The sequence below is a fragment of the Microcaecilia unicolor genome, chromosome 5 (genome assembly GCF_901765095.1).
Source record: "Microcaecilia unicolor chromosome 5, aMicUni1.1, whole genome shotgun sequence".
Classification (NCBI taxonomy): Eukaryota; Metazoa; Chordata; class Amphibia; order Gymnophiona; family Siphonopidae; genus Microcaecilia; species Microcaecilia unicolor.
The window spans coordinates 197,362,941-197,380,416 of record NC_044035.1 but is presented as its reverse complement, the minus strand read 5'-3'; the positions used below and the strand labels follow the sequence as shown (position 1 = coordinate 197,380,416).

The window sequence follows — 17,476 nt, the reverse complement described above, 5'->3', positions numbered from 1 at the left end:
TTCCAACAGTGGCCAATCCAGGTCACAAATACCTGGCAAGAGCCCCCAAAAGTACAAAACATTCTATACTGCTTATCCCAGAAATTGTGGATTTTCCCCAAGTCCATTTAATAATGGTCTATGGGACTTTTTCTTTAGGAAGCCGTCCAAACCTTTTTAAAAAACTCCGCTAAGCTAACCGCCTTTACCATATTCTCTGGCAACGAATTCCAGAGTTTAATTACACGTTGAGTAAAGAAACATTTTCTCTGATTCATTTTAAATTACTACATTGCAGCTTCATGCATGCCCCCTAGTCCTAGTATTTTTGGAAAGAGTAAACAGACGCTTCACACCAACCCATTCCACTCCACTCATTATTTATAGACCTCTATCATATCTCCCCTCAGCCGCCTTTTCTCCAAGCTGGAGCCCTAGCCGCTTTAGCCTTTCCTCATAGGGAAGTCGTCCCATCCCCTTTATCATTCCATCACCCATCTCTGCACCTTTTCTAATTCCACTGTATCTTTTTTGAGATACGGCGACCAGAATTGAAGACAATATTCGAGGTGCGGTCCACACCGTGGTGCGATACAAAGGCATTATAACATCCTCATTTTGTGTTTTCCATTCCTTTCCTAATAATACCAACATTCTATTTGCTTTCTTAGCCACAGCAGCACACTGAGCAGAAGTTTTCAACGTATCATCAACGACGACACCTAGATCCCTTTCTTGGTCTTTGACTCCTACTGTGGAACCTTGCATGATGTAGCTATAACTCGGGTTCCTCTTTCCATGTGTATCACTTTGCACTTCTCACATTAAACGTCATCTGCCATTAGACGCCCAGTCTCCCAGTCTCGTAAGGTCCTCTTGTAATTTTTCACAATCCTCCTGCGATTTAACGACTTTGAATAACTTTGTGTCATCAACAAGTTTAATTACCTCACTAGTTACTCCATCTCTAGGTCATTTATAATATGTTAAAAAGCAGTGGGCCCAGCACAGACCCCTGGGGAACCCCTCTAACTACCCTTCTCCATTGAGAATACTGAACATTTAACCCTACTCTCTGTTTTCTATCTTTTAACCAGTTTTAATCCACAATAGAACACTACCTCCTATCCCATGACTCTCCAATTTCTTCTGGAGTCTTTCATGAGGTTATTGTCAAATGCCTTCTGAAAATACAGATACACAAGATCAACTGGCTCACCTTTATCCACATGTTTGTTCACCCCTTCAAAGAAATGTAGTAGATTGGTGAGGCAAGATTTCCCTTCACTAAATCCATGTTGACTTGAGGGGCATAATCGAACGTCGCCGGCCAAATAGGTCCGCCGGCGATCTATTGTGGCGGTGGTGCTACAGTTGGCCGGAACCGTATTATCGAAAAAGATGGCCGGCCATTTTTTCGATAATACAGTTTAGCCTGGCCAAATGCGTGGATTTCGCCGGGTTTGAGATGGCCGGATTTGTTTTTCAGCGATAATGGAAAAAAATACCGGCGATCTCCAACCCGGCGAAATCCAAGCCATTTGGTTGTGGGAGGAGCCAGCATTTGTAGCGCACTGGTCCCCCTGACATGCCAGGACACCAACTGGGCACCCTAGACATGTGGGTACAGTGGGTTTTGGAGGGCTCCCATTACCAGCACAAGTGTTACAGGTAGGGGGGATGGGTCTGGGTCCGCCTGCCTTAAGTGCACTGTGGTACCCACTAAAAGTGCTCCAGGGACAGGACTTGTTGCTGCTGTATAAGCTTGCCACACCAGTTGACACCTGAACATTAATCTCTTTGAAAAAAGTCCTTTATTTGAATAAGCACGTTTACTCCCAGTTAACTGCAGATCAGAGGTTGTGCCCCACTGGCAAACAGTCTTCCTGGTACTGAGATTAGCCGTAGGTCAGAGCTGGCAGAATGGTGTACATGCCCTCTTTCAGCCACACTCAAAGTAAGAACTAAGTTCTCTAATGTGGCTAACACATGAAAGGGATCTAAAACTGGCTTACAAACATGGCCACTACCTCATGGACTAACGGAAGTAAAACAGGGCACACTCTGACCCAGTTAGCAGGGGGGAAAAGCACCATGGGAGTACAGCCCAGTACCCTACACCCACCACAATGCATTGCTGATGTGACTCTGCAGTGCACTTAACAGAAAAGGTGTCACACTCACCCGACAGCCACATCACAACCAGGGAAAGGCTGTCGGAGGATAGAACACATTCTGCCGTCATGGAGGTGGGTACAGCATTGAGGCTGGCATACAGGCTGTCAAGAAAGGTTTTTAATTGTATTTTTTTAGTGTGGAAGGGGGTTGGTGACCACTGGGGAAGTATGGGGAGGTCATCCCCCATTCCCTCCGGTGGTCATCTGGTCAGTTGGGGCACCTTTTGAGGCTGGTCGTGAAAATAAAAGGACCAAGTAACCCGGCGAAATACTGCTTATCGCCGGTTTTTTTTTTTCCATTATTGGCGAAAGCCGGCCATCTGGTAGCCACACCCAGACCCGCCCATGTCCCGCCTTTGCTTATCCAGCGACACGCCCCTTTGAACTTTCGCCGGCGAGGCGACGGGAAAGCGGCGATGCTGTCCAAAAACGCAGCTTTCGATTATACCGATTTCGCCGCTTTTCCGAGATCGCCGTCCATCTCCCGATTTATGTCGGAAATGGCCGGCGATCACTTTCGATTATAAGCTGGATAGTAACATAGTAGATGACGGCAGAAAAAGACCTGCATGGTCCATCCAGTCTATTCAACAAGATAAACTCATATGTGCTACTTTTTGTGCATACCTTACCTTGATTTGTACCTGTCCTTTTCAGGGCACAGACCGTAACTTTCCAGTTCAGTATTTTGCTTTCATATTTTTTTTATTTCTAGTTCCTTGTGTCATATCTGTTGTCATGTGTTTTTCATGTGTGATCAAGGTGCAGTATTCTGTTAGTGTGTAGTATTTGCAGCCCTTTTTGTTTTGTTTTTCATTAGGTAGTGTACTGGTGTTTTAGAGCCCGGTGTAATTACAGTGCTGCCTTTCCCACGCATAAGGGTTGTAGCTCGTCCTGTCCTTGGAATTAGTGCTGTTATGGTTTGGTAAGGTTCTGAGTGTGTTTTTGCACAAGTTTGTGTACAGTGTTTTGCAGTGGAGAGATTGTGTTTTGGCCTTACTGAGGTGGCACCAAAACATCAGAAAAGGTGTAGAGCCTAAATCATGACACACTACCTCTTGAAGGATCTACATATAGTGCAGGGGCCCAGCCTGGTGGTGGACGGAGGGGAGCGGGTAGAGGGGGGAGTGGCGACGACCTCAGGGGGGGGGCAGGGGCAGCCTTGTCCCGGGCCCGGCCCAGTCTCTCGGCGGCCCTGCTCAGAGGAGGTTAGTTGGAAGTTGCAGCCACACTGTGTAACTGCAACCTCAGGCCTTGATTTGGGACAGAGGTGTTATGACTTACTAGTTGCCACATGGAAACTGATATTGTACAGGACATTTGCATTATTAAATAAATACATTTACAAATGAGTACAGGTGCCCTGTTTATAATATTTACGTTGAGCCCTGAGGCACTGTCTCACTGCCCTGATCATGTCAGGGCTCTCTCTCTCTTGGTTCGGCGGAACCTCCGCCGGAAATCTTCTGCAAGATATAAATTTATACACCAGGAGTCAGGGGGTGGCCCTTCTTGCCTTCAGCACACAAATTCATTTGGAAATCATATAGGAGAGACTCACAACTCTGATGGGGGGGGGGGGGGGGGGAAACGACATTACATTGGTAAAATGATGTCATTGAGGTGGACATGAGGACAGAGAGTACCGTTGTGTGCAGTATTGTAGGGATGTGGGAATGTTTTTTCTTTCTTGTACATAGATTCTATTAATGAATGTGCATGCACACATATCACTGATTACACTTGAATGCAGACTACAGTTTGTACTTATATTGCTGAGGTGTAGCTACAGGAGGGGGCCCTGATAGCCCAGGAAAGTGGGGGGGGGGGGGGGGAAGTAAACACTTACCTTTCCAACCTGTCCCTTATTTCAGCCCAGGCTTGGATGGATAAAGTCCTGGGGGGCAGGTGGTGGTGGTGCCTGAACAGAAGTGTTCTGTGCTTGATGCACAGGGGCGATCAAGGAGGACAAAGCCGTAGCGGAGAAATTAAATGAATTCTTTGCTTCGGTCTTCACCGAGGAGGATTTGGGGGGGATACCGGTGCCGGAAAGAATATTTGAAGCGGGGGAGTCGGAGAAACTAAACAAATTCTCTGTAACCTTGGAGGATGTAATGGGTCAGTTCAGCAAGCTGAAGAGTAGTAAATCACCGGGACCTGATGGTATTCATCCCAGAGTATTAATAGAACTAAAAAATGAACTTGCGGAGCTACTGTTAGAAATATGCAATCTGTCCCTAAAATCGAGTGTAGTACCGGAAGACTGGAGGGTAGCCAATGTTACTCCGATTTTAAGAAGGGTTCCAGAGGAGATCCGGGAAATTATAGACCGGTGAGTCTGACGTCGGTGCCGGGCAAGATGGTGGAGGCTATTATTAAGAATAAAATTGCAGAGCATATACAAAAACATGGACTGATGAGACAAAGTCAGCACGGATTTAGTGAAGGGAAGTCTTGCCTCACCAATCTAATGCATTTTTTTGAGGGGGTAAGCAAACATGTGGACAATGGGGAGCCGGTTGATATTGTATATCTGGATTTTCAGAAGGCGTTTGACAAAGTGCCGCACGAAAGACTCCTGAAGAAATTGCAGAGTCATGGAATCGGAGGTAGGTATTATTATGGATTAAGAACTGGTTGAAAGATAGGAAGCAGAGAGTAGGATTGCGTGGCCAGTATTCTCAGTGGAGGAGGGTAGTTAGTGGGGTCCCGCAGGGGTTCTGTGCTGGTCCGTTGCTTTTTAATGTATTATAAATGACCTAGAGATGTGAATAACTAGTGAGGTAATTAAATTCGCCGATGACACAAATTATTCAGGGTCGTCAAGTCGCAGGAGGAATGTGAACGATTACAGGAGGGACCTTGCGAGACTGGGAGAATGGGCGTGCAAGTGGCAGATGAAGTTCAATGTTGACAAGTGCAAGTGATGCATGTGGGTAAGAGGAACCCGAATTATAGCTACGTCTTGCAAGGTTCCGCGTTAGGAGTTACGGATCAAGAAAGGGATCTGGGTGTCGTCATCGATGATACGCTGAAACCTTCTGCTCAGTGTGCTGCTGCGGCTAGGAAAGCGAATAGAATGTTGGGTGTTATTAGGAAGGGTATGGAGTCCAGGTGTGCGGATGTTATAATGCGTTGTATCGCTCCATGGTGCGACCGCACCTGGAGTATTGTGTTCAGTACTGGTCTCCGTATCTCAAAAAAAGATATAGTAGAATTGGAAAAGGTACAGCGAAGGGCGACGAAAATGATAGTGGGGATGGGACGACTTTCCTATGAAGAGAGGCTGAGAAGGCTAGGGCTTTTCAGCTTGGAGAAGAGACGGCTGAGGGGAGATATGATAGAAGTGTATAAAATAATGAGTGGAATGGATCGGGTGGATGTGAAGCGACTGTTCACGCTATCCAAAATACTAGGACTAGAGGGCATGAGTTGAAGCTACAGTGTGGTAAATTTAAAACGAATCGGAGAAAATTTTTCTTCACCCAACGTGTGAATTAGACTCTGGAATTCGTTGCCGGAGAACCGTGGTACGGGCGGTTAGCTTGACGGAGTTTAAAAAGGGGTTAGATAGATTCCTAAAGGACAAGTCCATAGACCGCTATTAAATGGACTTGGAAAAATTCCGCATTTTTAGGTATAACTTGTCTGGAATGTTTTTACGTTTGGGGAGCGTGCCAGGTGCCCTTGACCTGGATTGGCCACTGTCGGAGACAGGATGCTGGGCTAGATGGACCTTTGGTCTTTCCCAGTATGGCACTACTTATGTACTTATGTACAGCAAGTATGAAACTTCAGCTTCAATGAAATTGGGCTCTATTCTCAGCACCATGTTTCTCAGTGAACAAGCGTTGGAAAGCATGCATCACCTTATATGGACACCCATGTGTGATGAACGTCCTTACATGCACAGCTCCATATATGGACGACCATCCCATATATGGCCAGGTCAGTACGTGCACTTTTTGGCATCTATAATGGCTCCACACATGGACGGCCATGACGCATGGACGTCGATGGACTGTTGTCACGCATACGGGGCCTACGTGCAGAGCCTTCTTTATATGGATCATTATCAAGTGTGCGAACTTCATATATACACAATAAAATATGTATGTTCCTTATATTTCCCATAGCTGCATGTTCTGCAAGTACAGTGCATGTAGTTGCGGATATGCAGGTACGGTGAAAATATAAGGAACATTGAGAAGTATAAAGTACAGTAACAAGGACGTCTTTGCAGTATTTTTCCTATACTTTGGGCGTCCCTGATTTGGTCGTTTTCAACTGCGATAATGAAATGTCTAAGGACGTCCATACTATTTTTCCATTATACCTACCTGATTTTGGACGACTTCATGAGGGATTTGGACGTCCTTTTGAAAATGCTCCTCCACGGCAACTAGTTAATAATGCTTGCTTTTCTCTCTTTTTTTTTATTCCCCCCCTTAATACTAAACTAGGTCCTGCTTGCTTTCCCTCTCTCTCTCTCTCTCTCTTTTTATTCCCCCTTAATACTAAACTACATCCTGCTAGAGTCTATCTGTTAATGTTAATGCTGTGGTACAAAGTTTTTAAAACTAAGGGGAAAAGACTATGGAGATTAGTTGATAAAATCTGCTTCTTTAGATTTTATTTTGCCTATCACTAACCTACAATTCCTCCTTTAAACCCCAATGTTTAAGTTCCCAAAGCACAAAGCAAAACAGTGTTCACTTACCAGAGAAATGTCCTCTTCTCTCAGAACTTCTCAGAAAGAAAGTTCAGTGGGACCTTTCCTCTTATATAGTTTTGAATCTAAGGGGCCTTTTTTTAAACAGGCTCTTTAAAGCTAACTCAGCAACCTATGCAAATATTTTACTTCCCCACACCTTAGTTAGCACCTAATTGAGGTCGCTGGACTTACCACCTCTCCAGCAGCCAAAGAACAGAAAATAACTGCCTGGAGTGGAGAAGTAGCCTGCAGCAGACTCTGATCCTTGTGAATCTGGGCAAGTCACTTAAACCTCCATTGTCCCAGGCAGGGCTGGTCTTAGACAGAGGTGACCGAGGCGGCTGCATAGGGCCCCGCGCCTAAGGGGGCCCCGCGCAGCGTGCCTCAACTCTGCCTTGCCTCTCCCGACCTCCGCTGCCGGACCGCCGCTGCTTGCCTACCCTCCACCCGTGTCCAGCGACGCGACTCTCCTCGTTCCCTCAAGCCACCTGAGCCCCTCTCCCGTCTGAGCCCCCCCCCCCGACCCGCCAAACGACCCACTTCTCTGCCACCCGACCTGGCCGGCACCTGACCCAGCATTTTTAAAAAATCTACAAGCGGCGGTGCCTCGCGTCTGAGAATAAAAGAAAAAAAATCGCTTCGTCCGTCGGCCGGCCTGCTCTCATGTCCCGCCCTCTGATGTAACTTCCGCAAGGGTGGGACATGAGGGAAGGCCGGCTGACGGATGAAGCGATTTCTCTTCTTTTACTCTCAGATGCGCGAGGCACCGCCGCTTGTAGATTTTTTAAAAATGCTGGGTCAGGTGCCGGCCGGGTCAGGTGGCAGAAGAGAGTCGTTTGGCGGGTCGGGGAGGGGGTCTCAGACGGGAGGGGGGCTCAGGTGGCTGGAGGGAGGGGGAGCAGGGGAACAAGGAGAGTCGCTGGGGGGGTTACTGGACATAGGTGGATGGCAGGGGAGGGCAGGAGGGACAGAGGGGGTCGCTGGACTTGGATGGATGGAGGGGAGGGGGTTTCTGGACATAGGTGGATGGCAGGGGAGGACAGGAGGGTCGCTGACATGGGTGGATGCAGGGGAGGGGAGTTTCTGGACATAGGTGGATGGCAGGGGAGGGCAGGGAGGACAGGAGGGTCGCTGGACATGGGTGGATGGCAGGGGGGACAGGAGGTCGCTGGACATGGGTGGATAGAGGAGAGAGAAGAAATGGCTGGACATGGATGGAGGCGAGGGAAGAGTGAGGAAGGAGATGAGGTGAGGGGAAAAGGAAGAGAGGAGAAAAAGTGCACATGGATATAGAAAATAGGCAGAAGCTGGATCCACTGGACAGTCAAGTCTGCGGAGGACCCAGCTTTTACTTACGGATGTAGGGCAAGAAATGAAGAAGAAAGGGCGGAAAGTAAAGAATAAATGGAAAGGAAGCCCTGGAAACGGAATTAAGAGGACAGATAGCAGCACAATCGGATACTGAGCCAGCATATCAGAAAAACAAGTCACCAGACAACAAAGGTAGAAAAAAACTATTTTATTCAGGATTTATTAATTGGAATATGTCAGTTTTTGGAAATGTGCATCTGTGATATTTTTCATGTAAGTTTCAATTTTTGTAGTATTGCTGCATGCTGAGTCTGACTTCTTGAGGTAACTTTCCAGTTCAGTATTTGCCTTCATGTGTTTTTCATGTGTGATCAAGGAAGGTGCAGTATTCTGCTAGCGTATAGTTTGCAGCCCTTTTTGTTGTTTTTTCACTAGGTTGTGCACTGGTGGTTTTAGAGCCCTGTGTAATTACAGTTGCTTCCACGCCACGCATAAGGTTGTAGCTCGTCCTCTCCTTGGAATTAGTGCCGTTTATGGTTTGTTAAGGTTATGAGTGTGTTTTTGCACAAGTTTGTGTATAGTGTTTTGCAGTGGAGAGATTGTGTGTTGGCCTTACTAAGGTGGCACCAAACATCAGAAAGGGCGTAGAGCCTAAATCATGACACACTACCTCTAAAAGGGTGTTTTGTGGCTCTACATGAGAATTGTGATATTATGATCCCTTGCTAGCTTCATATTGTTGACGGTCCTGCATTTTCCGGGGCTACGGTGGGGCCCCACCAAATTGGTCTGCATAGGGCCCCACACTTGGTAAGACCGGCCCTGGTCCCAGGTACAAATAAGTACCTGTAATAAATATATAAACTGCTTTGAATGTAGTTGGAAAAACCACAGAAAGGCAGTATACAAGTCCCATTCCCTCCCCCCCCCCCCCCCCTTTTAGAACAAGAGGTTTGGGCTGTTAAGTTTCTACCTCTATGGGAAAAATGCTTATTTCTAGAGAAAATTTCAGTTTAAAACTATGGGAAAAGGGTTGTACACTATCAGGTGAATTTTCGAAAGAGAAGGGCGGCCCATATCTGACACAAATCGAAAGCCTCAACTGCTTTCCGTCGTGGGGACGACCAAAATTCACCGAAGGCGGGACTGGGGCGTGATTAAGAGATGGGGCATCCTTGGCTGATAATGGAAAAAAGAAGGGCATCCCTGACGAGCATTTGGGCCAACTTGCTCCATTTTTTTTCATGACCAAGCCTCGAAAAGGTGGCTGAACTGATCAGATGACCACCGGAGGGAATCGGGGGATGACCTCCCTTACTCCCCCAGTGGTCACCAACCCCCTCCCACCCAAAAAAACTTTTTTTTAATTTTTTACCAGCCTCTATGCCAGCCTCAAATGTCATACCCAGTTCCATCACAGCAGTATGCAGGTTCCTGGAGCAATTTTTAGTGGGTGCAGTGTACTCCAGGCAGGCGGACCCAGGCCCATCCCCCCCTACCTCTTACACTTGTGGTGGTAAATGTTGAGCCCTCCAAACCCCTCCAATACCCACTGTACCCACATGTAGGGTGCCCCCCTTCACCCATAAGGGCTATGGTAGTGGTGTATAGTTGTGGAGAGTGGGTTTTGGGGGGTTTTTGGGGGGGCTCAGTACACAAGGGAAGGGAGCTATGGATTTTGGAGCAATTTAGTCCACTGCAGTGCCCCCTTGGGTGCCCGGTTGGTGTCTTGGCATGTGAGGGGGACCAGTGCACTATGAATGCTGGCTCCTCCCACGACCAAATGCCTTGGATTTGGTTGTTTTTGAGATGGGCGTCCTCGGTTTCTATTATAGGAGAAAACCAAGGTCGCCCATCTCTAAGGTTGGCGATCTCAACATTTAGGTCGACCATCTGTAAGGTCAACCTAAATGTTGAGATTTGGGCGTCCCCGACCATATTATCGAAACAAAAGATGGACGTCCAACTAGTTAGTAATGCTTGCTTTTTCTCTCTTTTTTTAAATTCCCCCCCTTAATACTAAACTAGGTCCTGCTTGCTTTTCCCTCTCTCTCTCTCGTTTTATTTTCCCTTAATACTAAACTAGATCCTGCAGTGCCTGCTAGAGTCTATCTGTTAATTCTGTGGTACAAAGTTTTTAAAACTAAAGGGAAAAGACTGTGGAGATTAGTTGATAAAATCTGCTTCTTTATATTTTATGTTGCCTATCACTAACCTACAATTCCTCCTTTAAACCCCAATGTTTAAGTTCCCAAGCACAAAGCAAAATAGTGTTCACTTACCAGAGAAATGTCCTCTTCTCTAAGAACTTCTCAGAAAGAAAGTTCAGTGGGACCGTTCCTCTTTATATAATTTTGAATCTAAGGGGTCCTTTTTAAACAGGCTACTACTACTACTACTACTACTTAGCATTTCTATAGCGCTGCCAGGGTTACGCAACGCTGTACAAGTTTAAGACATGGGGAAGGACAATCCCTGCACAAGAGAGCTTACAATCTAAAGGCTCTTTGAAGCTAACTCAGCAACCTATGCAAATATTTTACTTCCCCACACCTTAGTTAGCACCTATTGAGGTCGCTGGACTTACTACCTCTCCAGCAGCCAAAGAACAGAAAATAACTGCCTTTTAGAAGAAGAGGTTTTGGCTGTTAAGTTTCTACCTCTAGAAAAGGTTTCAGTTTAAAACTATGGGAAAAATGCCTATTTCTAGAGAAAATTTCAGTTTGTTGTTGCCATTCTCGGGTCACAGACCGTTGCAGTCTGCCCAGCACTGTTCTTGTACTAAAAGTTCTGAAGCTAACATCAAAGCCCCTTAAATTTACACTCCAGCCCATCCTACTCTTTGCCTCTAGTTTCTTGAGTTTTCTATTTACCATCTTCTAAAAGAAACTAGAAGCAGAGAGTGTGATGGAATTCAAAGAATTTCCAACATATAGGACTAAATTTAGTATATCATGCCAAAAATTGTGTTCGGTGGTATTCCATAAAGGGTATCTGTAATTTATAGAATAGCACCTAAGCGCCTAATCCATGACTAATTTAAGTTGCCTGCATTTATGAGAGACTCCTGAAAATTGAGCCATGGGATAGGAGGCAAGGTTCTGGTGTGGATTAGGAATTGGTTATTGTACAAAAAACGGAGGGTAGGGTTAAATGGTCGTGGGTATGTATTTAGCAATGGAACTGCGAGATGGACGATTGATCCTCAAGATAGTACAGAGACTCCATTAGTGTCTCCATATTGAAAGTAGACTGGTATATTGCTGTTTGAATGAGTATGTGTGTGATGTTGTAGGGTTGTTATATGCATTAGAAACAATGTGTTAATATTTATGGGTTTATTTATTTTGTGGAATAATATTGTTATATAATAAAGATTTATACTGAATATAGTTGTTATATAATCTTGTTGCACATATGTAGAATCCGTGGGATATGCTTAAACATCTCGTAGGCTGAGATCCTGGTATCTGTGGGAAATTTATTAAAAATCAAAGATTCCTTCGACAGACTATGTGCTTTAAATTCTCACATTTTGCTTCAAGATTAGTATTTCCCTTAACCAGAGATGTTGAATAAATTTTCCAAGGATTTACAGCTACTTCTATAGAATTTTGCACCAAAGTCATTTGAATCTCTTGTGTATCCATATGCTGCTCCAAGTTATTAAGGCCTAGTATTATCTGCAGCCATCTGAGGGGTAATAGATTTATCCAAGGCAACTATTACTTTCCATATCTCTTCAAGAGTAAAGACTGAGGCCATACAGGAGAAGTATCAATGCAGCAGGCAGTTACCACCAGTCCTAGTTCAGTTTCAGATGCCTCGGCCTCTGTTCCAATGCCTTGTTGCTGGTACTTCCTTCTCTGGGCAATTTACTGGTTACCGGCCACTCTGCTTCTCGTGGGGGCGGGGGGGCATTGGAGTAGGTTTGTTCTCTTTAAGGATTCTCGATGGAGGGGGGAGACCATCAAGAGACCAACAGGCACTTAAGCCTGTTGTTGCTCTTGGGGGCAAAATTAGTTTACACTTTTAGAGGTATAGTTAACTTTTGGAGGCTTATATAGTTTGAACTCATTAAAAATTTTTCCTCATGTTGGCCAGAATTTTTCTGCAATATTGGTAACACACAAAGATTTTAGTGGTCTCTGGCATGACCGATTGAAGATGGTTCAGCAAGTTTACGCATTATTCCTAAGAGATTAACTTGCTGACCATCTTCAATCGGTCACATCTAGTCAATGAGCACTGAAGCATGATGGGCAGCACAGTTTTACTTCCAATGAAAAGGCTGTTTTTTTTACCACTAGATGGCAGTGCTTAGATTCTTATGAATAAAGAGGTAATGATGCATGTTTTTTCTGTTCTTGCTGGATCAGCTACAGGCTGTTCTCTTGTTTTCTGTTTTGGAAACTATACTCCTGTTCTTTCTTGCCTAAGGAGATAGCTTCACTTGTGTTTGCTATTTTGCAGGCATGTCAAGCAACCATGATGAATGAATTATGACAATGCCCATAGTGTCATTTTTCAGCATGTTTCTTGGCCTATTCTAGAATTGCAAACTTTGCTGAAGGCCCATTTCTGACACAAATGAAACGGGCACTAGCAAGGCTTTCCTCAGAGTGTCTATTTTGAGAGAGTGTGTGTGAGGGTGAGTGCATGAGAGAGAGAGTGAATGTGAGAGTGTGTGTGTGTGTGTGACAGAGAGAGATTGAGACCAGGGCCGGTCCTAGGGTCTCTGGCTCCCCCCTGCAGACTAGCAGTTGGTGCCCCCCATCTCTTTTATCTCTTCTCCCACCCTGCCCCTGTCCAGCGATTCCCATCCCCCTCCCATTTATGGCCACCTGCCCACCCTCTTCTCCCCCCAACATCCCCCTTTTTCTTCTTGCCACCCTGCTTGGTTTTAAGTCTTTTTTAATTTACCTCCATCCCAGTGGCCGTGTCATTTCAAAGCCCTGCCCGTCTCTAGCCTTCCCTCCTTCGTGAGTTCGTTCCCGCAGAGTCCCCGCCCTTGAAGAAATGACGTCAGAAGGCGGGAACTGCCTTTGCCTCCTGTACTGCCTTTTCTTTTCCTTCACCAAAGTTGCCATTCTTACTGTGTAGGCAGTATTGTGATGCACGGGCAAGAAGTTCAACTCTGCTGCTCGGTCCCTGGCAGGAGTTCTCTGAACCAGAGCCCATCTTTTACAAAAAACAAAAACAGCTGTTTTTAGGAAGCAAGCGCGGCACCGCAGGCAGCCATCAGGCATTGGCTGTCAGCTCTGCAGTCACTCCTCATCGCCTCTCACGTTGCTGCGCTCCTCCGGGGTCTGCTCCAGGGGCAGTGACCCGAGAGGTGAGAGGCGAGAGGAGTGACTGCAGAGCTGACAGCCAATGCCTGATGGCTGGCTGCGGTGCCGCGCTTGCTTTTAAAATCAGCTCTTTTTGTTTTTGTAGCGGCCGCTGCTGCTTAACTGGAGAAGCAGCAGTGGCCGGAAATGGGAGCTGACGCTGCGTGTTTCGCAGGAGACTTGGCAGGTCTGTGTTGGGTGGGTGGGCGGGCCTGGGTGGTGACCTCGGCGGAGGTGGAGGGGGGAGCAGTGGCTGCGGCTACCTCGTGGTGGGTGGAGGGGGGGAGCGGTGGTGACTTCAGGGGGGTGAAGGGGGAGAGCGGTGGTGACCTTGGGGGGGGTGGAGGGGTGAGCGGTGGCAGAGGCGGCGACCTTGGGGGAAGGGCGTGGCCTTGTGCTGCTGTCGTGCGGTTGGTCAGTGCTTGCGTGTGACGTCAGCCTGGGCTTCGGAGCCTAGCAGACCAACTGTGAAGAAAGACACGGACACAGGCAGGCAGACACATAGAACGTTGGAGGTGAGAATTATTATATAGGATGATTGTTTCCATTCTTAATCACAGTCCCAGATTTCATTGCTTGGAATAAAGTACAGCATCAAATTGTCATAGTATAATATAAACAATATCAAAATTATATTCTAAGCAATAGCAGCCCCCCACAAAACAAAACCAAACCAAAATTCATACAGCTATAAAACACACAAATGTCAGATGGTAGACCTTTAGTAAAGTGATACACCTCAATAAATTTTATGTACCCTGACTTCATGGTAAGTTGAAAATCGATGTAATCCACACATTGGTGAGATCATAGGAGCTAACTTTTCAAAATGATTGGGAGTGCTAAACCAGTGGTGTGCTGGAGCCGGCTCGCACCGGCTCGCAAGAGCCGGTTGTTAAATTTGTTCCGACTTGCGAGCCGGTTGTTACTCAGGTGCGAGCCAGCTCTCCGTCCTCCCTTCCTCCGGATCCGGTCCTTCACCTGAGTCGCCTTGTCCATCGAATTCTTCGGGGCAGGCAGTCTTGCCTGCCCGCTGCCACCGCTGACCCTCCCCTGCTGCCGGTTCGCTCTTTAAAAATGCCGCTGAGACTTCCAGAGGCGCCTCAGTAGAACTTCTGCTGAAGAGTCGCTGAACAACTCAGGAGGGGGTTGCAGGGGAGAGAAGGGAGTTGCTGGATATGGGTGGCTGGAGGAGGAAGGGGGCAGGGGGAGAGAAGGGAGTCGCTGGGCATGGGTGGCTGGAGGAGGAGGGGGGGTGCAGGGTGAGAAGGGAGTCGCTGGGGCATGGGTGGCTGGAGGGGGGGCAGGGGATAGAAGGAGTCGCTGGCATGGGTGGCTGGGGGGGCAGGGGAGAGAGAGAAGTCGCTGGGATTGTTGGCTGTGGGGAGGCAAGGGAGAGAAGGGATTCACTGGCAGTGGTGGCTGGAGGGGAGGGCAAGGGGAGAGAAGGGTCCACTGGCATGGGTGGGATGGGCAGGTCGGGAGAGGAGGTCGCTGGGATATGGTGCATGGAGGGCAGGGAGAGGAAGTGTCGCTGGGTATGGGTGCATGCGGGCAGGGGAGAGGAGGGTCGCTGGACATGGGTGGATGGAGGGCAGGGGAGAGGAGAGGTAGGGGTCGATGGACATGGGTGGATAGAGGGCAGGGAAAGGAGGGGGATAGAGAAGAAATGCTGACTGGATGGAGGGGAGGGAAGAGTGAGAAGAGATGAGATGAGGGAAAAAGGAGAGAGGAGAAAAACTGCACATGGATGAAGAAAATAGGCAGAAGCTGGATCCACTGGACAGTCAAGTCTGCGAGGACCAAATGACGAAGAAAGTAGGAAAGGAAAGAAAGAGATGGAAGGAAGCCCTGAAACGGAGTAAGAAGACAGACAGCAGCAGAATCGGATACTGGCCATCATGATCGAAAAACAGTCCATCAGACAACAAAGGGTGAAAAAAAATCATTTTATTTTCAGTATAGTGTTTGAATATGTACACTTTGAGAATCAGGTGCTCACATTAAAAGTTTATATTTATTTAACTTATTATGGCATTTTATCGCACATTAAACATAAATTAGATTGGAAACTGGGGATCATTTAATTTTTTTCCTGGAGTAATGCATTGCCACCCCCCCCCCCCCCACAGGCTCTCTCCCTGGTTATAGCCAGCTCTGCAATTGGGGTGGGGTGCAGAGCAGGGCGTACCAAGGTGGGGGCGGTCCGCCCCGTGGTGCACCCACTGGGGGGATGGCTGCGGCGCGCGCCTGCTCCTCCCGTTCGCTAACTTCGTTCGTTCGCTGCAGCTCCCTCTGCCCTGGAACAGGTTACTTCCTGTTCCAGGGCAGAGGGATCTGCATCGACAAAGTTTAGCGAACGCGGAGGAGCAGGCGCGCACCACGGCACCCCCCCCCCCAGCGACGTGCCACCCAGGGGGGTGTCATTTCGCCGGAGGGGGGGAAGGTGTCATCTAGCGGGGGGGGGCTCATCGGCGTTCCGCCCTGGGTGGCCATCCAGGCCAGGAACGCCGACTGGCGCAGAGGGGGGACCGGGGGGCGCAGAGGGGGACCAGGAGAGAGCACACCACTGTGCTAAACCCAATGGAAATTATCCCTCCGTGGACACAATCAATAAATTTAATCAATATTGGGTTGCTCAGGCATCCACAAATCCCACAGAGCTGGCTTCTATGGTAAGAACCCTGTAATAGGAAGTTCCAAATGGTGGTGATATACAAAACTTTATCTCTTGTTCCTGATTGTCCTGGAACATTTTCCTGTAAGGATTCAAAGAGGAAGTGAAAGTTCACTTCTCGGCCTGGTCTGCCAGCTAGAATGGTACTGAATTATTCATAGTTGTATATACTCTGGAGGTAATTTCAGTAGTAATCTACATGTGGAAATAATAATTCATTTATGCATAGAGATTGCATATACATGTAAATGGCCATTCAGACAGTCTGCTAGTTCCATGCTAGATGGCCAAGACCCAGCAATTTCAAATCGGTATGGTTAGTGCAAGCCCAAATAAAATATTTGTATTTCTCATTTTACAATGGGAATTTAGTAAATTTCCCTGATAGCTTTTGCACCTGCTCCAAGGCACATTCAAGCATTGGTGGTGATGGTGTGGGGGGGGGGGGGGGGGGGGGGGGGGCATGTTCAATGGCTACTGGAGAGGTAACACTGCTACTGACCTGAATTAGGTGTTAGTTAAGGTGTGAGGAAGTACAATAGTGCAAAGGTTACTAGGGCAATCTGATTACTGGGTTAGCTGCAAAGGATATGTTTGAAGCAGTCCCCTTGGAATCAAAGCTATAAAGAGAGGAAAGATCCCACTTAACTTTATTTCTGAGAAGTTCTGAGAGAAGATGACATTTCTCTGGATAAGTGAACATTATTTTGCTCTGTGCTTTGATAACTTAAAGATTGGGGTTTAAAAGAGAAATTGTAGGTTATTGATAGAATTTTTAAAAAGTGCAAACTGCATTAACTGTCTCCATACTATTTTCCCCAGATTTAAAACTTAAACTTTCTGACATAGTATTAACAGCCTGTAAAAGGCACAGTAGGACCTAGTTCAGTCGGAGAGTTTTCATTAGTTTTAATCACATTTAATTAGTTTCTGAGAAGCAAACACTAAATAAATTACACATTATACCATATAATCTTAAGAGTTGTTTATATTAACTTAAGAAGTTTAATTAAATAACTCTATAATACTAAGATGCAGACAGCAGTCCAGCAGCAAGAGGGGTGCTATCCAGTCTTTTCTACAGAGTGTGACATGTATGATTATCTCCCAGTTGGTGAGAGGTAATATGTGTGTGCTCGAAGCAATGAGCTCCTATCTCTCAGAGAACAAGTCCATTCTCTTGAGGCTAGAGTAGCAGACTTGGAGGAGTTGAGGGAGACAGGTACATACAGGAGGCCTACAGGGACATTGTAGAGAAGTCCCACCTCCAGTCTGGCAGCCCCTGTGC

General features: G+C 46.9%; 2 protein-coding genes across 3 annotated transcripts in view; one reads left to right on the top strand and one right to left on the bottom strand.

Annotated features, from left to right (window-relative positions):
* The window catches only part of HSD11B2 (hydroxysteroid 11-beta dehydrogenase 2), a 515,757-nt gene that overhangs the window by 25,684 nt on the left and 472,597 nt on the right, over positions 1 to 17,476 (bottom strand). The window lies entirely within an intron of this gene.
* Positions 1 to 17,476, top strand: part of ATP6V0D1 (ATPase H+ transporting V0 subunit d1) — a 590,366-nt gene that overhangs the window by 551,631 nt on the left and 21,259 nt on the right. The window lies entirely within an intron of this gene.